Here is a 20,883-nt window from a genome sequence, read left to right as displayed (position 1 = left end):
AAGATAGATCAGTAGAGGCCGCTACCGTGGGCGGGATTGGATGTCCGATTAAAGGGCTTCCCAATATGTACCTTCACCTTATACTCAGAAACATTGGATATTGGACGACCTTATCCAGGGCGAACGAGAATCATTCTAGAGATAGGACGCTAAAGAGGGACGACTCCTATCCTTTAGTACCTATGTCAAACACCGCTTTTTTCCTTGGTTGACCTAGGTATAAAGTGGATTCGAACGGGTTCCAGCATCCCACAAATGCTTGCTAGCAACTCTGAACATCTCTAACATAGTTTTGAGACCCTTGCTGAGATGAAACCGACCGATCTAAAGCGATCCGGTCGAAAGCATTTTTACGCCACCGAGCGTGGCTTTCAGACTGTCGCATGTCCACAGATCGGCTGGGCGCGCGGGTGGCCTATGTCCACACCTGGTGGCTTTATCTGGTAAACCTTTTGGTGGTCTCTATGGCAGATGGTTCAGTGGTGATTGGCTGGGTCTGGTTTGAGCTCTGGCTTGAGTTGGCAGCCTGTTGTTCAGCTCCTACTGCAGCCTCCCAAGGTTGAAAATGGCTTGACCTCAAGCCTGTCTCCTCTTAATCATTAGACTCACCATAGAATGGACTCAGGTCTCCAATGATAAAAGACATGTACACCATAGTCACCAGGGAGTTCAATTTTGTAGCCATTTCGACCAACCCTTTCAATGACTTCAAATGGACCCTCGGCTCTTAGCAAAATACCCGTATATTTTGGGACCTGCAAAGGAACCTTGAGTTGCATGAGAGGACCCTTGGAAGTGGTGAGAGTTACTCGGAAGTAAAGGATGACCGTACATTAGACCAAGTGGGACTTAGACTAGATCTAGTGAGGCTTCCGTGGACCGAGTAGAGAGTCTAGTCGATTGTGTGGCTGGCACTTAGCCGAGTACGGAAAGTACTCGGCTGAGTGAGTGGCACTCGGCCAAATGGACTCGGCACTCGACCGAGTGCAGCCCAGCAGTACGTGATATAACCTGTTTCGGGATCTTATCGTAAATCATTTCATTCTTCCTCCTTGTCACTCCAAATCCTCCCCCTTCTCTCTAAAACCCTCACAAACACTTCTCTATGGGATTCAAGCTTGGTTTAGAGGATTGCTCACCTTATCCTTCCTTCCTTTCAGCTTATAAGTTGAGATCTACCTTTTTCTATTTCTTATAAACCTAACTTTTGGGGGTTCTGTTATGGGAAGTTAATTAGTAACTAGTATGAGTAATATGGGTAATAATAAGGTGTTTTGTATTATATGATAGTGTAGAATGTATCGTGATAGTATTGTGTGATTTGTATAAGATGAGACGGTCTCATAGACGAACTCGTGTCGAATTCGAATAGATAATGTAGATTTGCTAAAAGGTATGTTTATCCTACTCGGTTTTGATAATGTGTATACTTATTAAGTTTACGTTTATCCAATTTTTTGCATGTTTTTGCTTAATTCATGGTTGTAGATACCTCATTTTTGCACCTCCCGCAAGCCACCCGGTGATGATTGGGCCGCATGTTTGGTACACGGAACAATTTATGACAGTTCGTAAGTGTATCGTCAAGCGATAGCTCAAACACGTGTGTCTACCCCTTGGTTGTCATCTACGCGCCGATACGGTCGTTTTGATAGTAATTAGAATTCATTTGGAGTCCGGGTCAAAAACCGCTTCATTTTCTAATAAACCGTTTTAAAATGCCGAGTCAAAATGTTCTGGAATATTCCGGATATTTCTATTCCATAATTTATTTTTACATCTTTTGGTAAAATATATCCCGAAAATCATATTTTAAGGAATAAGGAAGTTGAGATCTACCGCAATTCCATAAAAGAAACGCGAAAATCTTTCTTCCGCAGGAGGAAACCTCTGGGGAAAGGACGCAGCACCTGCTGCGCCTATTCCAAGAGTCGCAGTAGCTGCTGCGCATCTTCCCCGGCTCTTTTCTGCGTATTTTCAGATCTTTTCGAGATTTGTTTCCAAAGTTTCAGTCATACCATAATTCCTCCGTGTGATTAGTATAAATAGGGACCTTCATTCCTCATATTTCTCACGCGAGTGTCCGCCCTTCTCTTCTCCCTTTGCATTCTAAGACCGCGCTCTAAGATTATTGACGTCTACGTGCTTGATCAATCGACCACGTAACCTCGGATCCTTTTGAGTACCAGTCACGTTGCATGACCGACCAATTTGACCAACTACACTCAATTAACCAATCAATTTAATCTAAATCCTGTTAAGAGGACACTTTCATCATACATTCGAGTCGAGCAATCACTAAACGTTAATTTAGTTAATCTCGTTTCGTCAAACATGTAAGTCTGAGGGTGTAAATCCCATCTTTTATTATTGTACCAATTAATGTAAGGTTTACCTCAAAAATATGCTTAAGAACGATTTCTAAAACCCTTTTGTTAAATTGTTTTGCGGATTAACAGAAGACAGACGTCGAGAAGAAACGCAGCAACTGCCGCGCCTCTTCGAAGAGTCGCAGCATCTGCTGCGCCTCTTCCTGAGGCTGCCGCAGTTCCTGCCTTTCTTCTTCTTCCTTTGTTCTTTGTTATTTCGTTCCTTCTGTTTCGTCTTTTCTTATTTTCTTCTTATTTCATTCGTATAAAATAATTCTAACATATTTTTAAGATTTATCACATTTTATTTCCGACTTAAATCCCTAATAATCAATATTTGCGGGTTTTTGTCATTAAATCAAACCCGGATTTCTAGAGATTTGATTTGTTCATATCAAGTTTCTGGAATTCGACTTTTGTACATGTTTTCACCTGTCTATCACGTCTTTCGTATCGTTTCTGTCTTCATAATTTAACCTAATTCATTTTAGTTAATTCTAACTCGTTTGTAATTCATTTGTAATTAATTTCTAATTCGTTTCATTCGTTTTTTACCGCTTTTATGACCAATTCATATGGAAATAACCTGTTAAATCACTTTCATCTGAGTCAAACACCGATAATCACATTAAAATTACCAATGAACGTTAACAAATCGCAGTTCTGACTTCATAGCCAGATCTCACCTCAGGAACAGACGCAATGACCACTGCGCCTCTTCCAAGAGACGCAGCATTGCTGCGCCTGTTCCGGGTTGAGCTATGTCTCTGAACTTCTGTTCTTGCTTTGACCTAATTCATTAGTTTACGTATTAATTAACTATTAATCGTAATATCACCTCTAATCTGTTTATTTTCTATCCTAATTTATTTTCTCTTGTTTTTCTCAAATTTTCCGTCTTAAATATATTTTTTCGACATAAATCAATTAAACCGTTGTATTTATTGTAATTTTAATTATTGTTATTTATTTATTGTATTGTATGGTTTATTTATTTGTTCTCACATGTAAATTAATCTAAGTTCCAACTTCAACATAATTAATTACTAAATTCTTTGTTCACCGACATAGTCTAATCTCACATGCTAGGACTAAAACGTTGTTTGTTTCATTGCATGCATATAATCGACAACATATCGAGTACGAATAATTTCCCTAATCATTAGTAGAGGCCGCTATCGAGGCGGGCGGGATTAGGTGTTCATTAAAAGGACTTCCTAATACGTACCCTCACCCCTTACTCCAGATCTCTGTGAACATCCATGTTCATCGGCATCCACGAGAGTCATTCTAGATATAGAATGCTAAGGGTGACGAGTTCTTAGTGTCTATGTCATTACTTTGTGTCTTGACATGGCGCGAAGTATTCGAACGGTTTCCAATTTTTCACAATAAATTGGTGGCGACTCCACAAATGCAAACGCTTGTTTCCCCGGCGACCCCGTGGGCCCCCGTGTCCACAGTTTGGCGACTCCGCTGGGGAGTAATACACTTACGTGTTGCCAAGGGTGAAACTTGAACAAGGTTAGGGAATATTTTAAATGAGACAGTTGTCGGTTTTTGTTTTGTGTAGATTTTGCGCAAGGCGAAATCAGGTCAAGGTAGAGTTGTGTAAGGTTAACTAGCTCTAGGTAGTCTGTTGGTCAGGTCGTCAGGGTACAATAATAAGCTGTAAATGAAATAATAACAATAACAATAAGACAAGTAATTTTGTACGTGGAAAACCCTTGAATGGGAAAAAACCACGGGCACCAAGCCAGGAGAGGATTTCACTATGTTATTTGGGAGAATAAGTATATGATTATAACAATCTTTATATTTCTCTATGTATTGTGTATGCTCTTTCTTGCGTATGAATGATATATCTTCTAGTATCTTCAAAGTGTTCCTTATATAGTCTTCTTCCCTGAACGGTACGCTTGATCCTAGTATTAAAGGCGAGAATATTCTCCATAATTGCCAGTAATAATTGCTAATTATTCCTCCCTTAATTACTGCATTTACTGCGTAATATTCACACTTAATGCTGCGTATATGATTCCTTTATTATACGCGTATATGGTCTTATATCGTCCTGATATTTTGACCGTTGTCCTCTCCATGGCCTGGCGCCTATCTTCATGTGTCCTGATAGCGACACCCCGACAAATACTGTTAGTCGAGGTTCGGGTGAGATACTTGTCGATCGGGAAGGTCTGCGGATTTCCAGGCCTAACAATTGCCCCTTAGCTCCTCATTTGCAGTGTGCCAGGACGAAAAAATGAGGAGATAACTTTATTATTGGTAAGATTACCCAACGGTTAAGTTTTTCCCGATAAGATTCCTGTAACGGTTATTTTACTGCAGTTGCTGACGCGTGTTTATTTACTGCAACTTCCTTAATGATTATCCACTTCCTTTGCGGCTGAAACCCTAATCTTCTTCACTATAAATATCTGTGTGCTTCATTAGGTTGAACTCACCAACGCAATTTCTTCTCATCTTCTCTCTTCAACAATCTTTTTCTTCAGTTTTCTTAATTTCCAACTTCCTCAATCTTTAATCAATCTTCCATAATCTTTTAAATAATGGCTGCAAAGAAAAAATCTACCAGGGCAGCGGTTCCTGCAACTCCTCCTCCTCGGAATCCTGAGGAAATTTATTCTGAAACCTTGCCTGCTTCTTCTGCTACTCCATCTCCCACAGTAAATAAACCGAGTGATCCTCCATTGGAGATGATCTCAATATCTCATGGTGATTTCCAATTCAAGCCTACGAAGGCTTTTTTTCCTCTTATGGTTGAGGTTATTAAGGAGATCGGTGTTCCATCTTATCAGTTAATGCCAATGGTGTGGAAGGTTGTATGTTCCATTGAGAATCTCTGTAAAAAACACAATATCTCTTTTTCGCTTGACGATTTGAAGACCTGTTATGCTGTTAAAACAAACAGTCCTGGCCGTATAAGTTTCAAGGTCAGGGCGTCTACTACTCCTCTTCTGAGTAATTTGGACAGTGGCCATAACAAAGGCTGGTTTGCTGGGTACATGTTTGTCAGGACCAATTATGTGGGTCCTGACTTGGCGTATTTGAATCATGAGGCTTGCGTTGCTGGTGAGTCTTTTTGGTTTCCTTTTTTATCTTGCATGTTTTATTTGTTAGTGAAAAATAAAATGAAAATTATAATAAGTCATACCTCTTATGTGTGCAGTTGATGACTGGGTTACTGAAACTGAGTATCCCACTCCCAATGTTTCTACTTTCCTTGCTATTCCTCCTTTGGAGAGGTCCTGGCCTCTCAGTTGTGGGGTTGGTCACCTTCCACGCTGTTTGAAGGCTGACGGTGCTCCCAGGGCGGCTGAAGCTTCAGGGGCTGCTAGTGCCACTACATCAGGTAGTAAGTTTATCTTAATTTTTCCTTTCTCTTTGCTTTTAGTTTCCTGACAATGTTTGGTTTATATTGCTGATACAGTATTTCGTGTTGCAGCCACCAGGTCGTCTATTCGCCTTGCTAGGTTTGGTATGGCTGACCTCTCAGCCAGGCTGGCCAAGATTAAGGAGGAAGGTCCCCAGGGAAGCGGGGATATTGAGCTCCGTTATTGACTTGATGAATAGTCCGATCTTTGCCAAGGTCACTCATTGTTGTACTGCTTGCCCTGCTGAAACAAGTTCAGCAGCCCAAAAAAGGAGAATTAAAGATGTTGATGTTTCTACCCTGGTCAGGGAGGTGAGAGCCAGGTTGGATAATATGGAGGCTGCTAGGGTGAATATCAGGGATTATGTTGCTTCTAAATCAGATGTCATGCTCACCCTTGACCCTGTTGAGACTGCTACTCAGGGAGTCGCTTCAGTGGATCATTCAGTCAGTCTCTTGGCCGGCGCCTTGGCTGCTGTGAGGGAGGTAGGTTGGCACAATTTCTATATGTGTTTTGTTTTGGTAGTTTTCTATTGTTGGTATAAATTACTCATGTTTTTCTCTGTTTTTGATCAGGGTGCTGCAACCTGTCTCCATAATGCCTATCAGGCTACTTCTTTGGTAGCCAGAATTGATCTGATGAGATCAGATTATGATAGGCTAAAGTCTGAGCTGGATTTTGCACGAGCTGACCTAGCTGCTAAAGCTGCTGACTTGACAAGGGTGCAGGCTGAGAGGGATGCTGCTAAGACTGAGGCAGTTTCGAGCAAGGGGCTGTTGCAGGAGGCCCTGAACATAAATGAGGAGCTCACCCAAGAGAGGGATGACTTGTAGTTCAAGCTGGATGATGCTTCCCTCTACTTCTATATCAAAGGAAGGGCGGCTGCTATGTCGGAGCCTGTCGAGGCCAAGGCCAAATGGGACCCTGCAGCTGAGATGGCTTTCGCTGCTTCAAAGTATCCTGACCTGCACAATTTGGAGAATGAGCAGGAGGTCGACTCCCCAGGGGAGCAGGACGTTGAGGCTGATCCGGCTAAGAGTGGGGAGCAGGTTGTTGATGCTGCTGCTTCTAAGGAGAAGCAGTAATAAATTTTTTCAGTTGGTATTTTGGCCCATCCAAGGGGGATGTCCCTGGAAAAACATTATTTTTATTTTCCTGTTTTGGGTAAGGGGGACTCTCCCTGGCCTTTATGAATATTTTGGGGCCTTTGACCCAGGGGGTAAAGGTTTTTTATTGATATAGACATGGTGGCCTTCCTTTGGCTGATTTCACTTTTGACTTTGCTTGATTTGTGAGTTTCATCCTGTTGGGTCTGTCAAATATTTCGTTCGAATGATCTGCACATTATTTTCGTTTTATATTGTTATTCATGAGTAATTCAACCAAGTATAGTTTTTTTTTTTTGCTATAATGGTCGAACGGGTGGGAAAACCGGCCTGTCAGAAGGGCTTATGTCCCCTGCCTAGCTGGAGGGCTTGGTATTCGGCCTGTCAAGAGGGCATTTTAGACTAAGTGTTTGAGAGAGAACACCCTTACACCTGTCTTGCTGCGTCCAGCCGATTGTAATCCGTGGCGAAAAACCTAGTCGGTCGAGGCAATTATTTCATGCCTGATTGGTCCCGACTTTTTATTGTATCTGGTGGCGGTTACCAACTCGTCAGGCACAGTTAAGTGCAAAATTTTTGTTTCAGGAATGTATAGTAGAGTAGCCCTCAATCCTGAATATTTATACATATAATCTTTTATCATGTGTAATTGTTCAGGATTCAAAAAATAAATAGATAGGTTAGTTTGAACAGATATAAAAATACAGACAGGGCATGTAAAACATGTAGTTCATCACATAGCATGTTAGGTTGAGTAGTGATTGAATTTATACCTGATTGTAGCCTGATCTTTACATATGGAATAATTATAAATGAGTTACATTCCAGGATTTTGGGATCATTTCCCCTTCTAGCGTTTGGAGCCTGTATGCTCCTTGTCCAACAATTGAATCAATTAAGTAAGGGCCTTCCCATGTGGGAGCCAATTTGCCAGCTGATTTTTTTTTTTTTTTTTTTGGAAATACTTTGCGTAAGACAATGTCTCCTTCTTTAAAGACCCTGACCCTGAAGTTTTTATTGTAAGTCCTGGCGACTGCTTATTGATATGATGCCATCCTGATTTTGGTAGCGTCTCTTAATTCTTCTGTCAGGACCAAGTTGTCTTGTATTAGGTCTTTGTTTGCTTCAACGTTGTTAGGCTGCATCTGGATGTTGGTACTCGTACTTCCGTAGGAATGACAGCTTCACAGCCATACACCAGGGAATAAGGTGTTTGGCCTATTGCAGTTTTTGGAGTTGTCCTGTCTGCCAATAGTACTAATGGAAGTTCTTCAGCCCATCTTCCTCGTCTTCTTTTCAGCTTCTTTTTTAGGTAGCTTATGACTACCTTGTTGCTTGACTCTGCCTGGCCATTAGCTTTTGGATATCCAGGGGTTGATGTTATGATGTGACCATAATTAGCGCATATTTAACCCCCGAATTAGCCTTGTTCCCATGCTTTTTAGTGCATATTTGGGTCATTTCTTATCTTTAGTTCTTTGTTTTGCATATTCTTTGAGATATTGATCCCTTGGTAGGAAAGGAGTAAGAATCTTGCATTTTCATGGCAAAACGAGACTAAATTGATCGAATTCAATGACCAAGCATCAAGGAGAGACAAGATTAGAAAGCCTTTGTACATATTATAGTAGAAGAGCAATGTTGAGAAAGGATCCTTGAGTCCCCAAGGAAATCCCCAAGGAATTTATGAAGAAAAGGGAAGAAAAGAAGATGTGTTGCTGAGTGACAATCCGTGCGGATTGTCACCAATCCGTCCGTCCCGTAGCTGCACAATCCGTGTGGCTTTGCTCTAATCCGCTCAGATTCGTCCTCCACAATCCGCCCGGATTCCCTCGAATCCGCTCGGACCCCATCACCAGAATCCGCCCGTCCCGGCCTTATTTCGCCCGGATTCCAGCACAGCGTGATTTCCTCTTCTCCAAGCTACGAAGAAAGAAGCCCTTCCTTCGAAAAATACCGGCTCCTCCTTGCTCAATCTAAAAAGTGTAATTACTAGTTTAGCCCTTAGTTAACCCTAATGCATCCTCCCTAATTTTCACTATAAATACCCCATTAGTCTAATTAGAGGAGCATGTTCTTCTTATTAATAATTAGAGTAGTTAATATCAATCAAATCTCTCTTTAGTATTGTAATCAACAATTAATCAAGTTCTAATACAAGTTTTATTTCCTCAATCTCTCTTTTGTTCATCTTTTATTTTGGGTAATTGAAGATTATTTGGGTTATTGTTGGGAGATTGACAACCTCTCAATCAAGCATTCAAGTACTTCTTTTATCTTTGCTTTATTATTGGAATCATTAGTAGGTATAATCTCTTAATCCCTTTTTAATTATTGTTAATTACTTTCATTTATTCATCATGTTTCATATTGTTGGTATGATTGACAACCTTGCTAGCATGATCAACATGATAATGAGTGAGTAGTCTCTTAGCTAGGGTTAAATGGGTGATTAGGGGAAACCAACATGGGGAATGATTCATGCTTAAATTAATATGCTTTCATGTTTTATTTGCTTGCTTGTTTTGATCTCAACTCATGCACATGTTATGTTTGATGAAATGCTAAGCCTATGAATCCTTGCATTTACCACCATCACCTATCTTTTCAATGAGACTTGTAAGACATAACCCAACTCGAGTCTCATTAGACCATGCATGTTGTTGAGTAGGGAAGATTAAGTCGACTTGTAGGTGTTGTACAATCTAACCGATTCGGCTCCGGGACCCAAAGTTTCCTAGGATTGTAAGATATAACCCAACTCAATCCATCACAACAATAATTGCTTGCTTATAATTTGAGAACATGTTTGTATGATCATATCCCATGATTCCCCTATGATCCCATGACACCCTAGTGCTTTTAATCAATTGTTTACACCCCTTTAATTCATCTTGCTTGTTTATTTTCATTGCTAATTTAGTTTAGTGACCTTCTACATCAACCCAATTTGTGACACCCCTTAGACACCACTAGTTGCAATAGAAATCTCAGTTCAACTCCCGTCCCTTGGGATCCGACCTTTACTTGCCTCTTTACTAATTGTAGAGTTGTTTGTGAAGTTATAAATTGTGTTTTGATTCGACCGTGACCCAACGACCACATCTTTAATTGTGAACACGAAACGGACCCGATCAAAAATGGCGCCGTTGCCGGGGACGGTGTTTGTTTGATTTAGATTTCCTTTTTATTGTTATTAGTTGTGTCTTTCTTCGCCTTAGGGAAGTAAAACTCCTCAAGGTTTGTTCTAATTGTTTTCGAGTTGTTTGATATTTTGCATGTCTAGAAGGTTACAAGGTGATTAGTTACCTTTTGACCGTGAAATCGAAATAACCTTGACGAACAATAGGAGACTTGTTAGGAGGAATTTAAGAGGTATTAGTGAAGTTGTTCAACCCACTAGTTAGTTCGTCAACCCTTTCGCAATAGAAGGAGAGGAGAACCCATTACACAATACCCCACAAAATCCACCGACAATGCCTAAATTCTCGTCACACTCCGTACCCACCGAGGAGAATCTACCAAATGGTACTCCTACACCGCAACATCTAACCGGAAATTTTATTGCCAAGTCCGCCTTCATCCAATTAGTTGAGAGGAGCCAATTTGGGGGGATGCCTAGTGAAGACCCTCATTCTCATATGGAAACCTTTTGCGACTATTGTGATGCAATCTCTCAAACGGGCGTGACTCAAGACCAAATTAGATGGGTCTTATTTCCTTTTTCTTTAATCGGCACCGCGAAGCAATGGTTGAAGGGCCTTGATAAGGCCACCCTCGGAATAGATTCTTGGAAGAAGTTGGCTCTAGCTTTCTACAAAAAATTCTACCCACCGGAAAAGACTAACATGCTAAGAGCTCAAATTACGGGTTTTAAACAAAGGGATGAAGAATCTTTGTATGAAGCTTGGGAGCGGTTCAAGGGAATTTGTCGCTCATGTCCTCACCATGGACTTAGCGAATGGTTTTTGGTACAACAATTTTGGAATGGTTTATATGAAGATTCTAGGAACATTCTCAATATGGGATCGAATGGAATGTTCACCGAAGTTGATGACAATCAAACATGGAACAATATTGAGGAAATGGCGGTCCATAACTCACAATATAGTAGACCTCGCAAAGCTACTAGAGGAGGAAAGCATGAAGTGGACTCCGTCACTCAATTGTGTGCTCAACTTAGTGCTCACATTGACACAATCAACTTGAAGTTCGAACAAGCTATGGCTAGACTTGAAGAAAACTCAAAATCATCAAAGCATCATGTTAATGCCATGACGGCATCCTCATCAATCCCAAGTGGGATATGTGAGAATTGTGGAACTTTGGGACATGACCAAGGTGAATGTAGGGGAACAAATGAACAAGTGAATGCTTTCCAAGCATACAAGAGTGGTACCCCTTATTCAAACTTTTACAATGAAAACACCAAATTCCATCCAAATCTCTCATACAAAAGCAAAAATGTTCAAAACCCTCAAACAACATATACTCCACCACCCATGAGAAACCAAAATCAAAGACCCTTTTACAATCAAAACCAAGGTTACCAAAATCAAAATCCATACAATCACCAAAATGACCAAGGTTTTGATGTCCAAAAAGCGGTCCTCCAAATGCAAAAGAATCAACAAGAATTTTTCACTCAAATGCAAAAAGATAGCCAAGCAAAAGAAACCACCATCAACAACATTCTAGCTCACACCAAGATGTTGGAAACACAATTGACTCAACTAGCATCTTCAAGATCACAAAGACAAAAGGGGCAATTACCACCTCAAGGTAATCCCCCTAGACATGAAACGGTTAGTGCCATTCACTTGAGAAGTGGTACAAGGTATGAAGCACCAAAGAAGCAAGTTGAGGATGAAGTTGTGGAAGCTAGTGAAAAGGAAGAAATTATGCAAAGCTCCAAAGATGGAGAATCATCAAAAGAAGAAAGTTCAAAGAAAAATGAAGACAAGGTCAAGGAGAAGGAGCCCATTGTTATTAGACTTCCTTTTCCAAGTCGTCAAGCCAAGCCCAAATTTGATGATCAACTTGGAAAGTTCATGGAAATTGTGAAGAATTTGGAAGTCTCAATTCCTTTCACGGAATTAATCAATCACGTGCCGGCCTATGCGAAATACATGAAAGATATCCTCACAAAGAAGAAGTCGATCCGGAAGCTTGAGACTATCGCCTTCACTAAGGTGAGTAGTGCAATACTTCAAGGAAGTTCACCTCCAAAGTTAAAGGATCCGGGAAGCTTCTCAATACCGTGTACCATTGGCGACACGACGATCAACAAAGCCTTATGTGATCTAGGGGCTAGTGTGAGTGTCATGCCGTACTCGGTGAGTAAAAGGTTGGGGATGGGAGAGCTTAAATGCACCAACATCACACTCCAAATGGCCGATAGATCGACGAAGACACCATTAGGGATATGGGATGATGTCCCCGTGCGAATTGGGAAGTTTTTCATCCCGGTGGACTTTGTCATTGTTGATATGGAGGAAGATTCCAACATTCCAATCATTCTAGGAAGACCTTTCCTACACACCGCGGGTGCGGTGATTAATGTGAAACATGGTGAGCTCACTCTAGAAGTGGGAGATGAAAGCATAACTTTTAATCTTGACAAGACTATGAGAGCTCCTCGTTTGCATGAACCATGTTTCATGATTGATCATTATAGCCGAAAGGATGAGAGGAAGAAATCGGAACTCCAATGGAAGAAGAAAATCGAAGATGCTCCATTCAAAGAGCAAGTGAATTGTGACAAGGAGAGCTTGCAAAGCTCATCAAAATCAACCAAGGAAGAAGAGAATGGCCTCATTGGCCAAGAGAAGAAATTGGGAGAGTTGTCTCCATCTAAGCAAGAGATTTTCAATGATCAACTTAATGAAGTTTGTGGTCTTTGGGACAACGAGTTTGAAGGGATTTTTAATCCTTACATTCAACAAGGGCCAAGGTCTATTGAAGACCTCTACCATGATAATGAACAAGCTTTCGATTACTTTTTCAAGGTGTTGAGCAACATCAACAACACCTTGGACATGCCCCCTTGACATCTCATCAAGAATGAGAGTTTGGTGGAGTCCTCCCTAAACCACCACTTGTAAATATTCCTAACTCCCTAACTTACATTTCAATTCTTGTATTGCATTTTTTGTCATCTTTGGATTTTTATTTACTTTGATCAAGATAATTGTCATGTTTGAGAGAAGTGAGGGAGGGACTAAGAATTTCAATTGATGTGTAGTGCTTTACCTTAGTGTGGGGATGACAATTGCCTAGGCTATCCATGCCTTAGTAGTGCCCCCACAATGAAGAACACAAGATTTGAAGAAAGAATAGAAGAATGGTAAGGGAAATGCATTGTGCACGGATGGAACTGAATCCGGGTACAAGGGGTCGAATCCGAGCGGATTCAGAAGAATCCGCCCGTCTTCAGTAATCCGAGCGTACTGCAGAAAAGACGCCCGTCCTGAACTGAGCTGAATTTTGAAAATTTTTGACTGTGACTGAATCCGGGCGTCCTGAGCAACAATCCGCCCGTCTTGAAGAATCCGCCCGTCTTGAAAGAAAGACGTCCGTCTTTGCAGCTAAGGAAAACAAGAAAAATTTCCTGGACTGAAATCCGTCCGTCTTCAGCCAAATCCGCCCGTCCCGCATCAAGAAAATCCGAGCGTCTTCTTATGAATCCGCCCGTCTTTAGGCGAGTTTTATACAACCCAGAAAGAGCAGAATCCGCACGGATTGGGCAGAATCCGCACGGATTGCCCCTGCAGTTCGAAAATTTCGGTCTTTATAAAATCCCTCCCACCTTCCTTCATTCATTCATTCATTCATAAACACTACCCACAACATCAAAACCCTCATCCTCTCCATCACAAAAACAAAATCCCTTAACAACATTCACCAAAATCAAATCAAATCATCCTTCTAACAACAAATCAATCACTCCTTCTTCAATACAAATCAAAACCAAGCACAAAATCTTCAACCTTTGAGTCGATTTTTGATTTCATAAAGGCAAAGCCTTTCACCTTTAAATCGATTTGGGTATACTACAAATTGAAGATTTTTCATTCTTTTCTTGGTTAGTTCATCAATGGCAAGGACTAAGGGAGCAACAAAGGCAACAAAGGCACCAAAGGCTAAGGCACTCTCACAAAGGCAAAAGGCTCTTCAAACAAAGAAAGCATTGGCTATGGTGGTAGCAACACCAAACTTGGAAGTGCAACAACAACAACAACAACCTTCTATGGGAGACACAACACCTTCTACTCCGGAAATCGATCAACTTTTGCATTATCCGGAGGTAACTTTTATTTCCGAAACCCATATAAATACTTTTGCCAAGTTTGCTAGAAAATCAATTCAATCCATCAAATTTATATGTGAAGATACCTTAGAAAAATTGGGTGTTCTTGAGCAAACTAGAGCCTTTTTCAAAGCCATGGGGTTGAAGAAATTGTTTGAAACAAAGGAATTGACATACCCCTCCCTTACCTTGGAATTTTTGAGTTCTTTGAAAGTCACCAAAGTCGAGAATAGGGAGAATCTCGAGTTTCGTCTAGCTAATGTTAGTAGACGCATTTCCTTTAGGGAATTGAGTGAAATTTTGGGTCTTAGTGATGAACCGCGTTATTTTAAGAATTATGGAAAGTATGACCCCGAACCTCTTTGGGAGGCAATTTCCGGGAGGAAATTTGAGGACTTTCATGCGAGCCGTGCTCTTTTGGTCCACCATCCGGGCATAAGAGTATGGCACAAGGTCATGGGAAACACCATAATTGCTAGGAAAGATACCAACCATTTCACCAAACTTGATTTTATTCTCCTTGAATCGGCTTTGAACATTGGAAGAGTACACACCAAGCCTTACAATTCTTTGAGGCTCTTGGTAGATAGATGGCTCAACATTGATTGTGGGAAGAAGGGCAATACCGTTATTGTCAATGGCGGCCTAGTCACTATCCTAGCTAAGCACTTTGATCCTAACTTCAATAAGGATAACAAGTACAAAGCAAAGGAGGGTGGCCATCTTGTTGATTTGCATACTATGATACACAAGTACAAGTGGGTTGCCCATAACCCCCTTGACACTAAGTATGGATGGCTCACTAGTGAAGCTAGATCGTTCACCTTGCCTTCGAAGATTTGTCGTCTAAGCGTCCACCGGACCAATTATCTACTTCCCCTTTCTAAAGAGGCCGAGTATATTATTCAACAACAAAAGCGTGATCTTGAAACTCCCTCCTCTTCCATTGTCATACCACCTTACCCCTTTGAGTATGAAGAGTTCAAGCCGGAAGGAGTTGAAGCTAGAAATGATTATGTGACTCTTCTCATGCAAGCAATGCACAAGCAAGCCTTTGAAGATCGGAAAAATGCTTACTTGGCTCAATATCCACCCCTCCTACACTTAGCTAGGCAAGGACTACTTGATCCATCTTGTCCTTTGCCTAGTTGGGCGGATAGAGAAGTCCTATTTCCGGGTGCATCTAGGGTCGTTTCGGGTGACAATGAGGTTGTTGGTAATGATGAAGAAGGTGATGATAACATTGATGAAGAAGCAAGTGAAGAAGGATAAAAGGATGGTGAAGATGATGATGAGCAAGATGAGGAAGAAAGTGAAGAAACAAATAACAAGGGAAGTGGCAATGTGGCCACTTCTAATGAGGAAAGTGATGGTGATAGCATGATGGAAGATTAGCAAGCCTTGGAGACTCCTACCCTCTCATGGTTTGTCTATTTCTCTCTTTGTTTTAATTATAATTTTGATCATTGTTGGAGTAGTCCTAGCACCATACAGGACTCACACCTCGGTACCATTGAGGTGTTCTCATTTTATTGTTCCCATTTTCAAAATCCAAAATGACCAATTAGTTTCATGCATTGCATAGTGTGTGCATGAACTACACCCATCCTTGGACATTAGCAATAGTGTCTCACTCGGTTTGGGGAAGTTAATGCATACACAACGGAAGGTAATCTAAATTATCCTCTCCGTCATAACAAAAACCATGCATCATGTAGTGTAACTTAGTGTAGATTGCATTTAGTGTAGAAATCATGCATCATCTTTGCATAATTTCCATCATTTTGGCCATTGAGGACAATGCCCATATTAGTGTGGGGATGGGAATTCTAACATTTAACTCTTATTCAAAAATCCAAAAAAAAATTGAAAATTTTCAAAAATCATAAAAATTGAAAAACCCAAAAACATGTTTATTTCCTTTTGTAGTCTTGTATATATTGTCTTGTATATATGGTGTTTGTTCTATCCTTGTTCACATTGATTGACTACGCCACATCCGAGACATGAGGATCATGAAGACCGCATGGTATGATCTTTCCAATCTCCTTTTTCCTCTTTATGTTAATGATTATGTGGCTTTATTTTGATTGATGCGGTATAACAATGTGAGCCTAGGACTTGCATTTAGTTTATATGTCATATTCGTTAATAGAATCACTTGCATTAGGATGTTTATATTAATTGCATCATGGCATGTAGTTGCATGTTAGAAATGTTTTGAAAAATGCCTAATTAGGAACTTTGACAAGAGCAACTAAGCCATTACAAATACTTGTTCAACTTAAGACTTTGCCTACTAGAATGGTTGTAAAACACCCTAGATAGTGTCATACTAGTGTCTTTTGACCCATGACCCAAAGCCTAGTCAAGGGTTTGCATGTGAGTCACCTATCCAACCCCGTGATGCGATGTGGACTTGGTTAACTTGTCTAGGTGACCTTGTTTGACCTTGTGGTAAGGCAACCCAAAAATATTTTCTATCAATAAGCTTGAAGTGCTCATTTCAAAGAAATTTTGTCATGTGGAAGTAATGTAATGCCAAGGAAGCCTCAAATGTTATGAATTGTTGAAAGTTGAGAAATTTAAGTTGTTTTGATGGAGGCGTATCACTTCGATGTGCTTTGGTGCGGGATCCATTGAATTGGGCCCCCATACGGTTGTGAATTCGGCCGCCTAGAGACAGAGTGACTATCACCCCGAAAAGCTATTGTCTAGAGGTTAACCGGTTGCCTAATAAGCGATTGGCGAAAGCAAAGGACACTAGCCCGGAAGGGACAAACCCCATCTTAAATTTTTGAAATGTGAAAGTGAAATGAGGACAATTTTGAATACTAGTCATATCCACCCGTTGTGTATAAAGATTTGAGCATTTCATCCCCAAAAGCCTTTTTGTCAAGCCACTTGGTCGAGCTTGGGACGATCCATGACCTTTACTTTTGTAGAGAATTCGAGACTTGTCATGTCATATGCTACTAGCATCATAGGGATCATCATTCCACCATCATCCGATCGCTCTTGACGAAAGCATTTGGAAATTGAGGACGAAAGTAGTCTAGTTTAACACCATTTGGAGGTGATTTGGTGCCATCCTCTTAGCCTTAGTAATTTGTTGAACTAGTATTTGTGAAGGATTACATGCTCTTAAATTTGTTCCTCTTTAGTGCCTCCGCCACTTGATGAGGAAGTGGCTATTCTTTTTGTAGATGCATCCATTATGTGATTTTGTGTGCTTAATGTTTGGATGTGTCGTCATTTTGGCAAGACCCACCTTGCCTTGCAAGAAGGCATCCTACCTCATGGTTGTCTTGTTGTGAGTTGAAGGGGCAGAGTGAGACCCGCTAATTGTCTCATATCGGCTATTATTAGGATAGGTTAGTATTGGTCCTAGTCTTTGTCACCTCTTTACTCGGGACGAGCAAAGGTTCGGTTTGGGGATATTTGATCTGACCATAATTAGCGCATATTTAGCCCTCGAATTAGCCTTGTTCCCATGCTTTTTAGTGCATATTTGGGTCATTTCTTATCTTTAGTTCTTTGTTTTGCATATTCTTTGAGATTTTGATCCCTTGGTAGGAAAGGAGTAAGAATCTTGCATTTTCATGGCAAAACGAGACTAAATTGATCGAATTCAATGACCAAGCATCAAGGAGAGACAAGATTAGAAGGCCTTTGTACATATTATAGTAGAAGAGCAATGTTGAGAAAGGATCCTTGAGTCCCCAAGGAAATCCCCAAGGAATTTATGAAGAAAAGGGAAGAAAAGAAGAAGATGTGTTGCTGAGTGACAATCCGTGCGGATTGTCACCAATCCGTCCGTCCCGCAGCTGCACAATCCGTGTGGCTTTGCTCTAATCCGCCCGGATTCGTCCTCCACAATCCGCCCGGATTCCCTCAAATCCGCTCGGACCCCATCACCAGAATCCGCTCGTCCCGACCTTATTCCGCCCGGATTCCAGCACAGCGTGATTTCCTCTTCTCCAAGCTACGAATAAAGAAGCCCTTCCTTCGAAAAATACCGGCTCCTCCTTGCTCAATCTAAAAAGTGTAATTACTAGTTTAGCCCTTAGTTAACCCTAATGCATCCTCCCTAATTTTCACTATAAATACCCCATTAGTCTAATTAGAGGAGCATGTTCTTCTTATTAATAATTAGAGTAGTCAATATCAATCAAATCTCTCTTTAGTATTGTAATCAACAATTAATCAAGTTCTAATACAAGTTTTATTTCCTCAATCTCTCTTTTGTTCATCCTTTATTTTGGGTAATTAAAGATTATTTGGGTTATTGTTGGGAGATTGACAACCTCTCAATCAAGCATTCAAGTACTTCTTTTATCTTTGCTTTATTATTGGAATCATTAGTAGGTATAATCTCTTAATCCCTTTTTAATTATTGTTAATTACTTTCATTTATTCATCATGTTTCATATTGTTGGTATGATTGACAACCTTGCTAGCATGATCAACATGATAATGAGTGAGTAGTCTCTTAGCTAGGGTTAAATGGGTGATTAGGGGAAACCAACATGGGGAATGATTCATGCTTAAATTAATATGCTTTCATGTTTTATTTGCTTGCTTGTTTTGATCTCAACTCATGCACATGTTATGTGTGATGAAATGCTAAGCCTATGAATCCTTGCATTTACCACCATCACCTATCTTTTCAATGAGACTTGTAAGACATAACCCAACTCGAGTCTCATTAGACCATGCATGTTGTTGAGTAGGGAAGATTAAGTCGACTTGTAGGTGTTGTACAATCTAACCGATTCGGCTCCGGGACCCAAAGTTTCCTAGGATTGTAAGATATAACCCAACTCAATCCATCACAACAATAATTGCTTGATTATAATTTGAGAACATGTTTGTATGATCATATCCCATGATTCCCCTATGATCCCATGACACCTGACACGGCTGTCGCGTACCTGTCAAAAATAACCAACTGGCCAACTAACTAATATAGCTAGGGAAGTCGGGTCGAATCCACAGAGAGGTAGGAATTTGTCTGCTAGAACTAGGTTCGTCTAAGTAACCAAAATTGGGGGTTGTAAAATGTGGGTTCTAAACTAAGAGACTGAGGGAAAGAGAAATAAAGGAAGAGGGTTTAACAGATAAAAGAGAACAGCTAAGACAAGCGGTTCACCACAATCGTCCGGTCGAGTAATCTAGGTCCCAGGTCAATGCAATACAGTCCAAGGGGTAGCGAACGTCACCTTTCGGTCCTTAATTCACCCTAAAGTGTAAACAGTTTAACTTTCGTCCTCGCTGCAATACTCTATTGCTCGCTACTAGTCTCCCCCTTCCAACCTTTCGGTCCAGGTCAAGGTCCACTAAGAATAAGGGTCTAATTGCGTCGACTCAATTAGGCAATTACAATTATATGTAGCATTTTAACAACATGGACGATACTAGCATTAACCCGATGAATTCGATTACTCTTCCTTCAAATCATGGATCCCCTATAGTCTTAGCATAGGGAATTAGCTACTCATAACTATCAGATTAACAATTACGATAACCAAACAATTCAAACTAAACATGGTGAATGAATTAATTGATTGAACAAGTAGAAGAAAAGAAAGGAAAGGAATTAAAGCAATAAAAACGATTAAGGAATAAATAGATTGATAATACCGAATTCGAGTAGCGAAGTAGTGAACAAGATCCAAGAAGCTGTCCAAAGTAACAATGAGAAATGTACGTCGTAAAAGTGATGGGAGTAACGTAATGTTCTCCTCGGTCTTATCTTTGTAAAAACACCTTAAACCTAATCTATGGATTGATTACAAAAGCCCATAAAAGATTAGGCGGAAATGAACCAAAAACACACAAAATCCTCTCGATCGAGTAGAGAGACTACTCGATCGAACATCAAGTCCCTCGATCGAGCTAGAGCAACCTCTCGATCGAGCACGCCACCGGACCTCCTCGATCGACTCCTTCAGCTGGTCGATCGAGCAGCTTTGAGTATGTAAAGCATTCGATCGAGCAACAAAGCACTCGATCGAGCTATATAAGCGCATCGGGACTTGAATTCCTTCCTTGACTCGGCTCATACGTCCCCAAGTGTAAGATTCCTAAACTCCGGCTCCTTATTTCCCATGAATGCATGCAAATGGGACAATTAAGGCTCGATTTAGCTCCTCCTCGGTCAATTCCTGCAAATTACAATAAACGGACCAAAGTAGAACATTCGGGGGTATTTGTAGCCAGATGCTACATAAAAAAACACAGAAATGCGTGTAAAAATGAGGTGAAAACCTTATATAAAAGACACGCATCAAATCTCCCCAAACCAAACCTTTGCTTGTCCCCAAGCAAATATGAATGCAACTAAGGGTGAACAATAGAACGGGACCGACGCATCAGCTACAAATCATCCATCGTAACCAATTTAATGCAACAAAATGACAAAGTGGCAAAGAAAAGTGCAACCGAGTTAAATTAATATTTCAAGCTTACTGAACCGTCGACCTTGCAAGATTCAAAGATGTCGGACTCTCACGGGTCGCTCGTCACTCAAAATCAGGTACAGGGTGAGTACATATGTGAAAGATAGGAAGAAGCAAGACACTCACCTAACTCGACCTATAAGAACATGCATGCAATTAACATGAATAAAGTCTCTACAACCGTACATAGGCATTCCAACCATACTAATGACCAAGACACGTGCCGAGGACTTACAATTGGGTTAG

At 40.7% G+C, this 20,883-nt stretch overlaps 1 non-coding gene across 1 annotated transcript; it reads right to left on the bottom strand.

Annotated features, from left to right (window-relative positions):
* Nucleotides 1–10,715: 10,715 nt before the first annotated feature.
* Nucleotides 10,716–10,822, bottom strand: LOC141625251 (small nucleolar RNA R71). The gene has a single exon (XR_012535041.1). It is a non-coding gene; the product is annotated as a small nucleolar RNA R71 (small nucleolar RNA).
* Nucleotides 10,823–20,883: the final 10,061 nt, after the last annotated feature.

This window comes from Silene latifolia, chromosome X, assembly GCF_048544455.1.
Source record: "Silene latifolia isolate original U9 population chromosome X, ASM4854445v1, whole genome shotgun sequence".
Classification (NCBI taxonomy): domain Eukaryota; kingdom Viridiplantae; phylum Streptophyta; class Magnoliopsida; order Caryophyllales; family Caryophyllaceae; genus Silene; species Silene latifolia.
The sequence above is the reverse complement of the archived record's forward strand: the minus strand, read 5'-3'. Positions and strand labels throughout refer to the sequence as shown.